This window comes from Balaenoptera acutorostrata, chromosome 1, assembly GCF_949987535.1.
Source record: "Balaenoptera acutorostrata chromosome 1, mBalAcu1.1, whole genome shotgun sequence".
Classification (NCBI taxonomy): domain Eukaryota; kingdom Metazoa; phylum Chordata; class Mammalia; order Artiodactyla; family Balaenopteridae; genus Balaenoptera; species Balaenoptera acutorostrata.
Genome location: NC_080064.1, coordinates 57,635,610 through 57,651,635, shown reverse-complemented (window position 1 = coordinate 57,651,635; position 16,026 = coordinate 57,635,610). Strand labels below are relative to the sequence as shown.

Sequence of the window (16,026 nt, the reverse complement as noted above, 5' to 3'; positions counted from 1 at the left end):
AAAGTTCCCTTGTGCTCCTTCACAGTCAAATTCTCACTTCCTACCTCTCTTCCACCACATCAATTTTAGGATAATTCGTTTTCTATTCCAGTATTCCACAGATGCAGGGTACATCAAGTTGATTATGGGGATTTAATCCACTACTCCTGAGGCTGTTGGGAGAGATTTCCCTTTCTCTTCTTTGTTCGCACAGCTCCTGGGGTTCAGCTTTGGATTTGGACCTGCCTCTGCGTGTAGGTCGCCTGAGGGCATCTGTTCTTGCTCAGACAGGACTGGGTTAAAGGAGCAGCTGATTTGTGGGCTCTGGCTCACTCAGGCTGGGGGAGGGAGGGGTACGGATGCGGGGCGAGCCTGTGGGGGCAGAGGCCAGCGTGACGCACCAGCCTGAGGAGTGCCGTGCATTCTCCCGGGGAAGTTGTCCCTGGATCACGGGACCCTGGCAGTGGCTGGCTGCACAGGCTCCTGGGAGGGGAGGTGTGGTTAGTGACCTGTGCTTGTACACAGGCTTCTTGGTGGCGGCAGCAGCAGCCTTAGCATCTCATGCCTGTTTCTGGGGTCTGCGCTGATAGCCACGGCTTACGCCCGTCTCTGGAGCTCATTTAGGCGGTGCTCTGAATCCCCTCTCCTTGTGCACCCCAAAACAATGGTCTTGTGCCTGTTAGGCAGCTCCAGACTTTTTCCTGGACTCCCTCCCGGCTAGCCGTGGCGCACTAGCCCCTTCAGGCTGTGTTCACGCAGCTGACCCCAGTCCTCTCCCTGGGATCTGACCTCCGAAGCCAAAGCCTCAGCTCCCAGCCCCTGCCCGCCCCGGCGGGTGAGCAGACAAGCCTCTCGGGCTGGTGAGTGCTGGTCGGCACAGATCCTCTGTGCGGCAATCTCTCTGCTTTGCCCTCCGCACCCCTGTTGCTGCGCTCTCCTCCGTGGCTCCGAAGCTTTCCCACTCCGCCACCCGCAGTCTCCACCCGCGAAGGGGCTTCTAGTGTGTGGAAACCTTTCCTCCTTCACTGCTCCCTCGCAGAGGTGCAGGTCCCTTCCCTATTCTTTTGTCTGTTTTTTCTCTTTTCTTTTGCCCTACCCAGGTATGTGGGGAGTTTCTTGCCTTTTGGGAGGTCTGGGGTCTTCTGCCAGCATTCAGTAGGTGTTCTGTAGGAGTTGTTCCACATGTAGATGTATTTCTGATGTATTTGTGGGGAGGAAGGTGATCTCCATGTCTGACTCCTCTGCCATCTTGAAGCTGCCTCCTGGTTTATACTCTTAGACCACTACATGATACTGTCTCTTGGTTGGAAATTTAGCAAGGAATCATAGGCAGTGAAAAGATCATTAGCTTTGGAAAGAGAAGAATCTCCCAGTTTTACTATTCACTGGGTGACCTGGCCAGCTCAGTTCTCCATTCTCTAACATGGGGATTGTGGGACTTCCCTGGCAGTCCAGTGGTTAAGACTCCGTGCTTCCAATGCAGGGGGTGCAGGTTCGATCCCTGGTTGGGGATCTAAGATAGCACATGCCATGCCAAAAAATAAAAATAAAAATAAAATAATAAAATAACATAAAATGGGGATCGTGTTCCCCACCCCACCCTCTAGCGTGAGAGCCATGTGAGAGGACGAACGTAAACGCCCTGCACACGCCCGGCATCAGATAAACATCGGCTCTTTCCTCTCATGACAATCAAATCTCTTTCTTTCGTAAAAATGTGAACTTTGAGTTGTCTTGCCAATAACCTGGGAAGGGTAAAGAGAACTTTGGCCCTTGACCAGCTCTAGAGTTTCTCGGATACAAATTGTTGACATCGAGCCCACACAAAGCTGGAAACTCCCACAGGGATAACTACACGGGCTCTGACCCAGCACCGATTTCCCCTGAATTCTACAGAGTTTCAACACAGCTGAGGCTCTTAGAGAGCAAAGCCCAAGGTTCTGGAAATACAGAGCCCAGCATGGGGGAGGGGAGCACTGCTCCTTTGAATAGGAGGGAGTCTTGGTGATCAGGTTTAGCAGACAGGGCTCCAGCCACACTGCCCCTGCCCTTCACAAACTTCATGAACGTCTCTCTAGGAACCTCCTTCACACAGCTTTACCCAGAGAAGTGTTTTTAATAGAAAAAAGAAAAATTCTGACATTGGCCCTTTGATTGCCAGAGTCTCCCTGGGCTATAAAGGACAAGGGTCTGCCCAAGGTGGCCTTAGGACGTCTGCTGAGCACTCTGAGCCCCAAGAAGAGGTGGGAGTCTGCTCAGTGCCTCAGTCACAGCCGTGAAAGCGAGAACATAATGGATCCCATCTCCTAGGGTTACCCTGAGGATGCAGTGGGGTAATAAATGTTCAAAGCTTAGGACAGGGCTTCGCCCTTACTAAGCACTCCGTCGTGAATGTGAGCTGTAGTTGTGTTATTACACTTGTCTTAGATCACACAGCAAAGTGAGTAAAGAAACTAGAATTGGAGCAAAGATCTCAGAGAATCACAAGCCCGGCTCTTTCTGTCCCGCGAAGCAGCCTCTCTCTGCCACGTCTGAGCCTCAGTATCCTACTTCGTGGAGTGAAAGGGCTAAGCCATGTTAGGGAGTCTTATAGGACATGTAGTATGAAAGAGTCTCCCCCAACTCTCCACCCCACCACAGATTCCACCCCCATGATCCCGCTTCACTAACATGCTTCCCAGCCCCTCATCCCTCTGGGTTCTCTCTACCTTCACAGGCTTCCTTCAGCTCCAGAAAGTCCCTGTGGCATAGAAGCACACACACAGAGTTTTCTGATCAGTGCTTTCCTCTGAATTCCCATGTTTTGCTAGGCCGTGGACGCTGCATGTGGCATCTCTCTGTCAATAGGGTGCCTGTGACCTGAGCTCAGGCATGGCAGATCTGACTCTGACCTGGCCTGGGTCAGCTTGGCTAGTAAAACCAGGACAGTGTTCCAGTTCTGCGTGACTGAGGGGCGAGGAGCCCGGTTCCCATGGCGGCAGGTGTGTAGGGGCCATGGCACTGAGTTTGTGGGCATTTGGGCCTGGGAAGGCAGCACGGGCTGGGGGAGGCCTGACTGCTGGATCGGGCAGGAATTTTGGAAGAATACAGAATTCTTTGTCTGCTTCAAGTTAGATCTTACACAAGTGACTTAGCTTCTCTGAGTTACAACTTCTCTGCAAGTGAAAGATCTTACTGCCTTCCTCGTGGGCCCTGGGGAAGATTAAGAGGGCAGTTAGTGTAAAGCATGGGGCAGAGACTCAATAAGTAACTGTTTACTTATTATTCCGTTCCTCTTCTCTTCTAATATAAATGCAAATAATGGATCTGGCTCCCAGGAAGACGAAAAGAGAAAGAAAAGATAATAATAATTCAGTGTTATTCATGCTCCATGCAATATATCCTTTTATCTTCTCCGTAACCCTACAAGATAGGGATTATTATTATCCTCATTTTATGTATGAGAAAACGGAGGCTTGGAGAGCATAAGTAACTTGCTCATTATCACTAGGAAGCGGTGGAGTTGGGACATGAACACGGGCCTCCAGCCCCAAGCTTACCCACCACCCAAGCCTTTCTGACACCCACGAACTGAGCTGGCAGCCTTCAGCCAAGCAGTTGTGGACCAGGCCTCCTTGCAGACTTTCTGGCAGGTTTTCCTGATAGCTGAGAATTCTTCTCAGCAAGGTTCTGCCACTTCTTCTCTTGGTTTAGTGTCAGCTTCACCTTTTTCTTTTGAAACCATAGATCTGTCAGCTGTCCACTCTCAGCCATACAAGGAGAAAATACACAGCCAGGGCAGGATTATGGTCTTGGCAATCCAGACCCTCCTCCTGAGACTGTCCAAACTGGCCTGGGCCTGAGGCTGGAGGCATTTGTTGACTCTGGCTGTGGTCCCCCAAGATGTGCTTCTAATTCTCTTCATGGGTCATCTTACCCCACCTTGGTCAGTGGTAGTTCATCCTCTGTCAGGGCTTGGGCCTTGCTTTGTCCATTTCCTACTCCTTCCCACTTGCCCACCCCTGCTTTTGACTTCCCACAGTCCCTGGGTTGTGGTTATACCCTCCACTTTCTGGTCTTAAGGTATCAAGCAGGAATGGCCAGAGCTTGAGATGAATGGGAAAATTGCCATTGGCCTTCCATGTCCCCAAGAGCACCATGACTGCACAGGGACCCTCCAAAATAGCCTGGGCTTTGGAGGGATACACCTTCTACACTTGCAAAGAATACTTGGCTTCTCCAGTCATCAGTTTTCTGGTTTCTTTGTCTGAAAAACGAGGGAATTGAGTCAGGTTCTTGCTAATGCTCTTTCAAGTGCTGACATCCTATGAGCCGGTGATTAAGATTTTTAAACATATTTTTAATCCTTTTCTTCTTTTTTTTCTGATTATAGAATAGTGCATTCTAATTGTAGAAAATCTGAATAACAAAGAAAAGTGTAAAACAGAAACCAGTCGAACTCTTATCCCTCAGAGAAACTTAATATTAAGGTATTGGTATTAATTATTCTTTTTCTTGTAGTATACATTTGTGTGTTTAATGTGGTTTTTGTTTTATATATTTATTATACAGTTTTTAATAAATTTAACCTAAATATATTATATAATTAAATATTATTCAAAAATATTAGTTTGATGGCATCATAGAATCCCATCATTTATTTGTTTTCATGGTGTTGGACATTGAGACTGTTTAAAGCTTTTTTTCCAATTTAATAATATTATAGTGAATATGTTATATATGATATTATAGAGCGAATATCAATAAATCTATGTGTATACTTAAATCATTTCCTTAGTCAGCTCCACTTAAAAATAGAATTACTAAGTTAAAGGATTAGAATTATTTTTAGTACCCAAATCCCTTTCAGAAGACTTGTATTGATTGATACTTCTACCCAAACTGAGTATGTGAGAATGTGAGTACTAATTTTACTGTAGTCTCAGTATTGGATTTGATTTTTTAAAATAACTTTGTCAATTTGAGAAATGGTATCTCATTGTTACTGTAACTTGCATTTGTTTTGTTACTTGTAAGGATAATATTTTTCACATAATAACTGGCCATTTTGATTTCTTTTTAAACTGAATTCTCTATTTATGGGCTTTACTCACTTTTTGAGTATTCATCTTTTCTTTTTTATTGATTTTTGAGAACTGTTTATTGATTTTGAGTATAAAAATCATCCCTTATTGATCTTTGGGAAACCTATTATATAAAAAATTATATCCTTTGCCTTTCATATATGTGACATATATTTTCTATATTTATTGTTTCCTTTACTTTTGTTTATAGTAAATTTTAGCACATATATTTTAAATTTTATGGAGAAGAATTGATCAATCTTTTCCTTTATAGTTTCTTTCCTTGTTTTTATGCTCGGAAAACCTATCTCCACCTTGAGATAAAAGAGTCTCCTATAATTTCTAATAATTCATTTCTACCTTTAATTCTATAACCAATTTAAATTTACTTCATATATAATATGAAATTTGAGTCTATTTTTCTCTGATGATTAATAAATAGCTACAGGTTTGAACTATATTAATCAACTTCCTTTGAAAAATGGTATGATATGAAGTCTATCACATTTTGAAGTCATATATAAACAGTTCAGTTTCTAGACTTTCTCTTCCATTGTATATGTCCATTTTCTTATCCTGTAACACTGTCCCTTGTCTTAATTATTATAGTTTTATAATAATTTTAATTACCTGGAAGTTCATGTTGTCCATAACTTTTTCTTTCAACAGTTCTTCAGCTATTCTCACTGCTTTGATCTTTCAGATGAATTTTTAAATCAGTTTGTTAAATTTCTCCAAAAAACTACCATTGATTCTTTTTTGAAATTACATTAAGTTCATATGCGAACCTGAGGTGAATTTAGATTATTATGACACTGAGTTTACCACTCAGGGATATAGTATATATTGCCACTTAGAAAAGTCTTCCTTTATGCCCTTAAGTGCCAATTTCTTTCTATAGTTCCTGCCTATTTCCTCTTAAGTTTGTTCCTACCTATTTTAAAATATTTTTGCTATACTCTTGTAACTGGGATCATATTTTTTATGACACTTTGTCTGTGGTTATTATTTCATGCTGATTATTTAGCATTAAACATGACTGTTTTCATTTAGCATTACATAATCAATAGTAATCGTTTAGCTTTAGGTGATAGCATACAAATCGCACAGAGATAGCATTTCTTCTTTCTTACTGGTGCTAGGAAGCAGGGGATTTGCTTTTATTCCTGTTCCTAAACTCTCCCCACCCACCAAGAGTCAAGTATTCATTTCCGCACATACTGAGTGTCCTCCGTTTGTCCCATGCTGTGCTTGGCAGTGAGGCTCAGCACCTTCCACCTTAAAGTCACCTTTCTGAGTTTGTCCTTCCAAGTCCTCTTCCCCTTTAAGCCACAGTGAGAGGTTGGGTGTGTGTATTAATAACACTTTCTGGTTGCCTCACGATGCTTATTTGGAGGCTTCCCAGATTTGGTAGCATGGGCTTCCATTTTAATTAGCTTCTCAGGAGGTGTTTGCACAATTCATGAGACAAATAAGCCTTCTTTAGAAGTGAGAAGCCTGGCGCATAGTGGCCTGGTCTCCTGAGTAAAACTCCTGGGAGCCTTGTTTCTGGGAAGGGTGATCAAATTGTGACAGAGGAAATGGTGGATCTGGCTCAGCTCACTATGGATGAGAGGCTTGGCTGTTTCTGGAAGTGAGTGGCAAGCTAAGCCATATTAGAAACCCAAAAGGAAAAAAAAAAATCACTGATTCTGTCTTTATTTACTTTTTCAATATTTTTTAATTGTTGACTTTTGGCACTCATTTTGATTTGGGGAAATATTTTATTAAAATATTTATTTCTATTATTAATTTATTTATACTGCTGAGCTTTTTTTCGTGTCCCCTTCAGTTTTGCAGCTGAGTCGAGTGCCTCACTCTCCTCATCCTAGTCCTGACCCTGCTGGAAATGCCTCTGGAATGAGTGGAATTGTGGGTACACCCCCAAAGCTATGCCCATATTTAGCCTCTAGCATCTGTGAATGTGACCTTATCTGGAAAAAGGGCCTTTGCAGATATAATTAAGGATCTCAAGATGATCTCATTATCAGGGTGGGCCCTAAATCCAATGACAGGTGTCCTGATAAGAGAGAAGAGAAGGCGACACAGAAGAGAAGGCCATGTAAAGACAGAGGCAGAGACTGGAGTTATGAACCCACAAACAAAGGGCAGAAACTGGAAGACGCAAGGGGGATTCTTCCTGAGAGCCTTTGGAGAGAGCACAGACCTGCCAACGACTTGATTTTAGAATCCTGGCATCCAGACTATGAAAGAATAAATTTCTGTTGGGGCAAGCCACCAACCTCGTGGTCATTTGTTATGGTAGCCCTTGGACATGATTCCAGCCCCAAAGGCAGGTGTGTTGGGAAGAAGTTTATAAGTCATACTGAGGAGAAACCTCAACCATCGGGTCCAAGGCAGGGCAGCTGCAGGTGTTGCAAAGTGTGTAGAGAGAAACAGAGGTGCAAAATAAAAAGTTAAAGACAGCTTCTGGCGGGTTAAATGGGCATGTGTGTATGTGTAAATTTCAGTTGACTCATCAAATATTTGAGTACTTTCTCTCTGCCAGCCCCTTGTGTGAGGCAGTATGTGGCCCTCACACACACGTGCCCATGCTCACTGAGCACAGACATGCATGATTTAAAGCAATCTTAAAAGACAGACTAAATTGTGAAGCTACTATAGAATTCTAATCAGCTCTTCCCAGAATACTTGCCACAGTTCTTCCAACTCCCTAAGGAGACATAGCAAAAGCTTCTCTCTGTGATTTCATAACACCCTCTGTTTTCTACTAACGATGTACTTTCCCCACTGCGTAGTAAGGAAACCTTCTCTTACCTGCCTCTTACCCGCACTAACTGTGGGCTCAGTGAAGTCAAAGATTATCTTTTAAATCTCTATTTCCCCAGCACTATACACACACGTATGTGTATATATATATATATATATATATATATATATATATATATACACATATATATATATACGTGTGTGTGTGTATATATATATATACACATATACATATATATATATATATATATATATATATATATATATGGAAAGAATAAGTTAAGCCCAAACCCCAAATAACATTTTGAGAGAAACAATCAAGGCCCCCCAATGTTAGATGTGCTAAGTGAGGTCAAAAAATTTTAACTTAGAAGATTTTTAAAAAGTGGAATCCCTAATAAACAAAAACGAGCAAACAAAAAGAGAGGGCAGTATGTGCAGTGGTCAAGCTTACAAACTCCAGGTCTGAACTCCTGAGTTTATGTCCTGTCTCTACTTTTTATCAGCTTGTCTCCTAGTTCTCTCATCTATAAAATTGGACTCATAGAGGTATCTGTCTCGTTGGGCTATGGTAGGGTTTAGATGAGTTATTATATGTAAAGCTTCAATGCATTTTAATTAATATTACCCATTGAATCTAAAGCTTTTAGCAATGTAGCATCTTTATGCGGACTATCTTATAAACTTCATGCTGCATTGTTTTCATTTTTGCTTAAAGGGTCAGTTATCTTTTTAAAAGATTTTTAAAATTAAGATAAAAGTATATATTTAGTAGTATAGTTGTCATTTCTGGGGCTCTTCATTTCTTGGTGGATTCAAGTTTCCATCTGGTTTCCTTTTCCATTTGCTTGAGGATTTCCATGAACATTTCTTATACTGTGAGTCTATTGGCTACACGATCTTTCACCTTTTGTATGTCTGTAAAAAACCTTTGTTTCTCCATTTTTGAGAGGTGTTTTCACTTGCTATAGAATTCTTGGTTAACAGTTTTTCTTTCAGTACTTTAAAGATGTTGTTCCATTGTCTCCTTGTTTCCATTATTTCTGACAAGAAATCGTTGGTATGTTTATCTTTGCTCCTCTATACATAACCTAATTCCCTGCTCCACCTGCCTTGGCTACTTTTAACATTTTTTTTATCACTGGCTTTAAGAAATTTGATAATGATGTGCTTTGATGTCATTTTCCTCAAGTTTCTTGTTCTGGGGTTTCACTGAGCTTCTTATATTTGTGGGCTTATAGTTTTTATCAAATTTGGAAATTTTTCAGAATTTATTTTTTAAAAGATTTTAATGAACCCCTCCCCCTTCCTCAGGGACTCCATCTACTCCTTATTAGCCCCCTTGCAGCTGTCCTGAAGCACAGTGATGATTGGTCCATTTCTTTTTTTTTTTTTAATTCTCTTCTCTTTTTGTTTCAGTTTGAATAGTTTCCATCACTATGTCTTCAAGTTCACTAATCTTTTCTTTTGTAATGTCTAATCTGCTATTAATCCCACTTAATGTATTTTTATATCTTTCTTATCTCTCCTTAACATTTTGAACATAAGGAATACAGCTTCAAGTGTATTTCTATCTCCTAATTCTAACATTTCTGCTAGGTAAGTGTTAGTTTTGTTTGATTGATTTTTATCCTCATTATGGGTGGTATTTTCTTCTTTCTGTGCCTGGCAAGTTTTCATTAGATGCCATAAATTTTGAATTTTACCTTGTTTGGTGCTGGATAATTTGTATTTCTATAATATTCTTGACCTTTATTCTGTGATGCTGTTAAGTTACTTGAAAACACTGTGATCCTATGGTTTTTTAAGATTTATTAGAGGAGACTATAGCAGTACTTTTTTTTTTTTAATTAATAGCTACTTTATTTATTTATTTATTTTTAGCTGTGTTGGGTCTTTGTTCTGTGCAAGGGCTTTCTCCAGTTGCGGCAAGAAGGGGCCACTCCTCATCGCAGTGCAGGGGCCACTCTTCATCACGGTGCATGGGCCTCCCACCATCCTGGCCCCTCCCATTGCGGGGCACAGGCTCCAGACGCGCAGGCTCAGCAGTTGTGGCTCATGGGCCCAGTTGCTCCGCGGCATGTGGGATCCTCCCAGACCAGGGCTCGAACCCATGTCCCCTGCATTAACAGGCAGATTCTCAACCACTGAGCCACCAGGGAAGCCCCTATAGCAGTACTTTATTTGAGATTAATTATTCCTTACCCAAGGCAGTTCATCCTTGGTACTCTAACTAATGCCCCATGAATCATGAGATTTTCCAGTCTGGCTGGAAGGTACAGGCACTCTTTCCAGCTCTATGTGAGCACAGGGGACTGTTATCTCTTATCCATTTCAATAATTCTTACCTTTGACTTGGGTTGTTTTCTCATAGGTATGTGATGATCAGTACTCTGCCATATACTTGAGAAGGGCTTTCGGCAGACCTCTGAGGTTCTCTCTGTTAAGCTCCCTCTTTCCTGGTACTCCATCCTGAGAACTATAGTCTCCTTGTTCTCCTCTGACTCTCAGCTCTATCTTCAACTCAGGGAGTCAGCTGGGCTCTGCTTGGGTTACATGGCTTGGAAATTCTTTCAAGGGAGATTATTGGGCTCACCTCACTTGTTTTCTGTTTCTCAGAAATCACTCCCCTTCATTGACCAATGTCTAGGGTTTTGAAAACCACTGCATCATAATTTGTCAAGTTTTTTTATTTTGGTTGTTTCAGTCAGGATGGTAAACCCAGTTAATTTATATTAAATGGAAGTGGAGTCTGAGACTGCTTTTTAAAATTTCATATGTCCTGGCTCCTGCAAAAGTCTGATTCAGAATTTGTATTTTGCAAAACAAGATATTCTGATGGATACTCCTTGTTGTACACCAGAGGACTAGATCTTTGATATTCAAAGTACTGTCCATGTACCAGCAGCATCAGCATCATCTGGGACCTTGCTAAAAAATACAGAATCTCATGCCTCACCCAAGATCTACTGATTCAGAATCTGCATTTAATAAGATTCCCAGTTGATTTGTATGCACATTCAAGTTTGAGAAGTACCAGAGTGGCTAATTTCAAAGTTCCCTTCTAACTAAAATTCTTTTTGCCTGTGAATGGGTAAGATGGTTTCTAAGAGAACAAGGGACATTGTGGGAAAGTTGAATGTTAAAAGGTATGTTAAAGACATAATTTTCTAGGGTAGGTTTTTCATATTAACTGCAAAAGTCCTAACAAAGGAAAAAATAAAAGAGCTAACAAAGGGTAGGTTTTTCATATTAACTGCAAAAGTCCTAACAAAGGAAAAAATAAAAGAGCTAACAAAGGGCAAAAAGGACAAATAAATACTCACTTGACTAACACATATTTTTGCAATTATTTGGTTAATGTTTCTCTATATGGTTTATGTATTTCTTTTGTTTTTCACCAATCTATCCTAAGAGCCCAAATAGTGTTCGGCATGTGTCAGGCACTCAGTAAATAGTTTTTGATTGACTGAATGACTAACAGACTGAAAGATTAGAGACACTGTCACGGTGGGTGTTTTTATGCCTCTAAGAGGGACAATTTAGACACAGAGAGCTCAAAAGGGACAGAATAATTTGACTCAGAGAAGATGGCTCAGACTACCTAAGAAATATTAATATTCAAGAGAATTTCATAAAGGAGGGTATCCCAGAAAGTTTATTCAATAATTCAATAAATATTCTTTGTAACTAAGAGAAGTAATGAAGGGAACTGCAATTCCATGTAATTTCAAACAAAGAGGAAGAGTGTGTTACAGAGGAAATAGCAGGCAGTTTTGGAGAAAGTGACCATGCCAACTCCAAATTTACAATAGCTGAGGACACAAGTCTTGGGGCAGCAGCTTTACATATAGAAAGAGCTTAGAGTTTCATGTCATGCAGATCTCCCCTTGAGTCTCTGCTTTTCATCAGTCCAGTGAAATGACTTGAGGCACTTTCTTAGTCTTCTCTGGGCCTCTATAAAACTGAGTTGGTGGAGATGATTATGATGGTGATCATGGTAGTGGTGATGCTGTTGTAGCTGGGTGGCACATAACTTGTATCTCAAGGAGTCTTTGTAATAATCAAATGCAGTGATGCCTATGAATGGATACTATAATGTTTATTAAGTGCTATGCAAATGATCATTATTCCTGGATTTTAGAAAGGTAATAAGAAAAACTCATGTGACTGCACAAAGTTGCTCTCTAAAGAGCTCAGTTTGTAATATAATAGGTATAAAAAATGATAGGAAGAGGAACAGCTTTTCCAGAATGAATACAAAAATTTGAGACCATAAGAGTCAAGACAGCCACTTGATGAACGTGAATATATGCTTAGCAAGAAAACAATGAGAATAAGCTACGTGGAAAATTGCTGAGGACAATAGAGGGAGTATTCAAAGCTCTGATGAAAATCAAGCCAAACAAAACACACACACACACACACACACACACACACACACAAACACACAGTCAAAGAAGGACAGGGGGTCTTATAGCTTGGCAGATAGTGTAGAAGTTATATAATTCACAGGAAAACTCTAGCCTAATAATCCTCACATCTTCTCTTTCTTTCCTATCTTCCCCTCTTTCTATCTTCTCAGGGAGAATGAACTTCATGCTGAAGAAGGAGAGAACAAATTGTCTTCATGTGTAAAGGGGAGAAAAACAGTCAAAGAAAGGGAAACTCCCAACATCCAGCCTCCCATCTCATGCTTGAATTTTCCCTTTAGCATCAGCCCCAACGTAAAAGTCTCCTTGAACAACCACTTCTAATATCTTCAGTTCACCACATCTTTGATCATATTATTCCATCTTTGGGCAATAAGAACAATTAGAAAATCCAGTTTGTCATAATTCTGGGCCAAAACAAGACTTCCCATATTTTCCTTTGGCCTGGGTCCCATCCTTACTGTAATTAAGTACAAACTAATTTTCTTTTTACTTAAGAATTACTTACACATTTAAATGTTTCTTCTATTTCCCTTCTCCAAGTGGAGTTATCATTTCTTCAGGCTGAACAATCAGTTTTCCTCCAACAGTTGGATGCTTGAGTTCCTTTAGTATCCTCCAAAAGTGTTTTTACTCGATTTTAACCAAATGTTCCTCTTGGTTAAAAGAAATGGCTAGTGTGAAAGGACCAATGTTCTTTTGTTGAAAGAATATCAAAGATACCAGAAGAAAGAAATTCTTTCAACTTTCCTTCACTGAACTCACAAGTCCACTTATACATATACCCCTCCTTTTCTGGTATATTGGAGAAAGTAGCTTTTCTTCTAAGACTAATCCTTCTACCAGTGCTTTGGACCACACCACTCTGTTTTCCCAAGCAGACATTATAAATGATCCCTCCATCTTCCTTCCCTCAGTCCCTCTCGGTCTTCCTCTTCATAACTAAGCTTCTTGTCTGGTCTCACTGCCTCCATTTTTTCACTTCCCTCTTACTCTTTATTCAATGAAAACTGGCCACTGAGCCATCGCTTCACTGAAAATGATCTAAGTTCACCAGTAATATCCATAATTCTAAATAAAATGAATATTTTTTCCTTCTTACTTATTTCATCTCTCAGCAGAATTCAGTATTGTAGACCAACTCCTTATTAAAGCAATCTTTTTCTTTATCCTTCTTAGACACCAGGTTCTCTTGGTACACTCCCCACTTCTTTGACTTCTCTTTCTCATTCTTCTTTACAGACCTATCCTTTTTATATTCTGTCATCGAATAACAGAGTTCCTCAAAGATTAGTCCTACCCCCAACCCTCTTTTCTCACTATATAGTGTCTCCACAGGACATCCCACAGCTTCAGTTACCATACGTATGATCTGTGGGTATCTCGTAGCCCAGGCTTCTTTGAGTTCCAAACTGTCATATTCAAACTATCTATTTCACATCCACTTGGATGTCACAAAGACAACCAAACCAAAAATCAACACACCCCAAACTGGAATCATGCCTCCCCACAACAGTTCTTCCTAGTGTTCCTTTTTTCAGAAAACAACTTCAGTACCTTTCCAGTTTTATAAGCTAGAGACTTGGGATTTATTCTTTAGTCTTGTCTCCCTCTTTCTTCTCTAATATCATCCATCACCAAGATCTGTAAATGCAAGGCCTAAATTGCTCCACATTCATGCATTTCTCTCCATCTCTACTGTCCCATCCTAGTCCAAGATATCATTTCATTTTTGCTGGACTACTGAAATCACCTGCTAACTTTTCTCCCACATTTTTCATTGTCCTCTCAGGATCTGCCCTCCACTCTGTATTCAGAATGATCTTTCCAAAATTCAAGTTTGATCATATTGCCTCCCTGCCTCAAATTTTCAGTAGGTTCTCATTGTGTTTAAGGAAGAGCAAAATCCTTAAAATGCCCTGTGAGTTATAGCCTGTGCCTGCTTCACCAGCCACCATCTCAAGTCAAACCAGCCTTGTTTCAGGTCCTCGTGGGCACTCTGCTCCCTCCTGCTACAGAGCTTTGGCACAAATTGTTTTTACAATCATGAAAATCTTCCCTCTCCCTTTCCTTACAAATAGGTCCACGTGATTTCTTTTAATACTCTCATGTAACTGTATTTCCATCCTTTAGAGAACCGATATCAATTCCTAATAATACACTTGCATTTAAAAAATTTGATTACTATCTGTCTCTCTAACTATAACATTATTTAATGCGAGTAGGTCTTTTATTTGTTTAAATATCTCTGTATCTCCAGTGTCTAGTATAGCTTCTGGCCCAACAGTATGCACACAATAAATTTTTGTGGGATGAATGAGTATATGGATGAGCCTCAATGATATCCTTTCATATCCCTACTCTTTTCCTGTGCTCTTCCTTCCTCCTGGCATACAGCCCCTCCTGCCCTTCTTCCCCATGCTCTTCTGCTAGACTTGCCAAATAAAGCACAGATGTGTTAGAAGAGCATCTCTGTTCTTTAAGTGCTTTCATGTCTCTAGGTACACGATTTCCCAGGATGTTAAAAGGACTTAACCAATGTGGTTTTTGACTCATAACTGGTGATCTTTGAGGAATCAGAGAGAACACATAATATGTCATACATCTGGGGGAATGTGATAGACAAATATTATCCCAATCTTTAGAAAGATAGAGTCCATCAGTACATGTTGAGCATGACATCAGTTGTACGAAAAATTCTAGAATAGATCATCAAGAATTCTAGAATAGATTAATGTATGGTGTGTGGGTCATTGAGAGAAAAGTAACTAGCACGAGTTCCCTTAGAAAAGTCATTCTAGGGGCTTCCCTGGTGGCACAGTGGTTAAGAATCTGCCTGCTAATGCAGGGGACACGGGTTCGAGCCCTGGTTTGGGAAGATCCCACATGCCGCGGAGCAACTAGGCCCGTGAGCCACAGCTACTGAGCCTGCGCGTCTGGAGCCTGTGCTCCACAACAAGAGAGGCCCCGATAGTGAGAGGCCCGCGCACCGCGATGAAGAGTGGCCCCCGCTCGCCGTAACTAGAGAAAGCCCTAGCACAGAAACGAAGACCCAACATAGCAATCAATCAATCAATCAATAAAATAAATAAATCTTTAAAAAAAAAGAAAAAGAAAAGTCATTCTATAATAGTCGCTTCTCTCAGTTAGTTAGGGTTTAGTAGATTGTACTAAGGGGGGAAGTGCTTTAGACACAATATGTCTAAATTTCAGAAAAGTCTTTGATCACATTTTTTCTGATATGTTTTTCCACATAGGTGAATGGCATACAAAGCTGAATTTATAATTGACTGACCACGTATGAAACACTGACAAATGGATCGATGCTGATCTGGAAGACTGGTGGTGGTTTAACACACCTCCATTTTTTTTTTTTTTTTTTTTTAAAGGATTTTCTTATTTATTTATTTATTTATTTATTTATTTATTTTTGGCTGTGTTGGGTCTTCGGTTCGTGCGAGGGCTTTCTCCAGTTGCGGCAAGCGGGGGCCACTCTTCATCGCGGTGCGGGGACCGCTCTTCATCGCGGTGCGCGGGCCTTTCTCTATCGCGGCCCCTCCCGTCGCGGGGCACAGGCTCCAGACGCGCAGGCTCAGCAGCTGTGGCTCACGGGCCCAGCCGCTCCGCGGCATGCGGGATCCCCCCAGACCAGGGCTCGAACCCGTGTCCCCTGCACTAGCAGGCAGATTCTCAACCACTGCGCCACCAGGGAAGCCCACACCTCCATTTTTGATTAACACTTTTACTAAAAATGTAAATGAAAATATAGAATACATTTTTAT

General features: G+C 41.1%; 1 long non-coding RNA gene across 1 annotated transcript; it reads left to right on the top strand.

Annotated features, from left to right (window-relative positions):
• Positions 1-523: 523 nt before the first annotated feature.
• On the top strand, positions 524-15,584 carry LOC130704886 (uncharacterized). The gene is made up of 3 exons (XR_009005437.1): positions 524-839; positions 4,352-4,448; positions 15,502-15,584. It is a non-coding gene; the product is annotated as an uncharacterized LOC130704886 (long non-coding RNA).
• Positions 15,585-16,026: the final 442 nt, after the last annotated feature.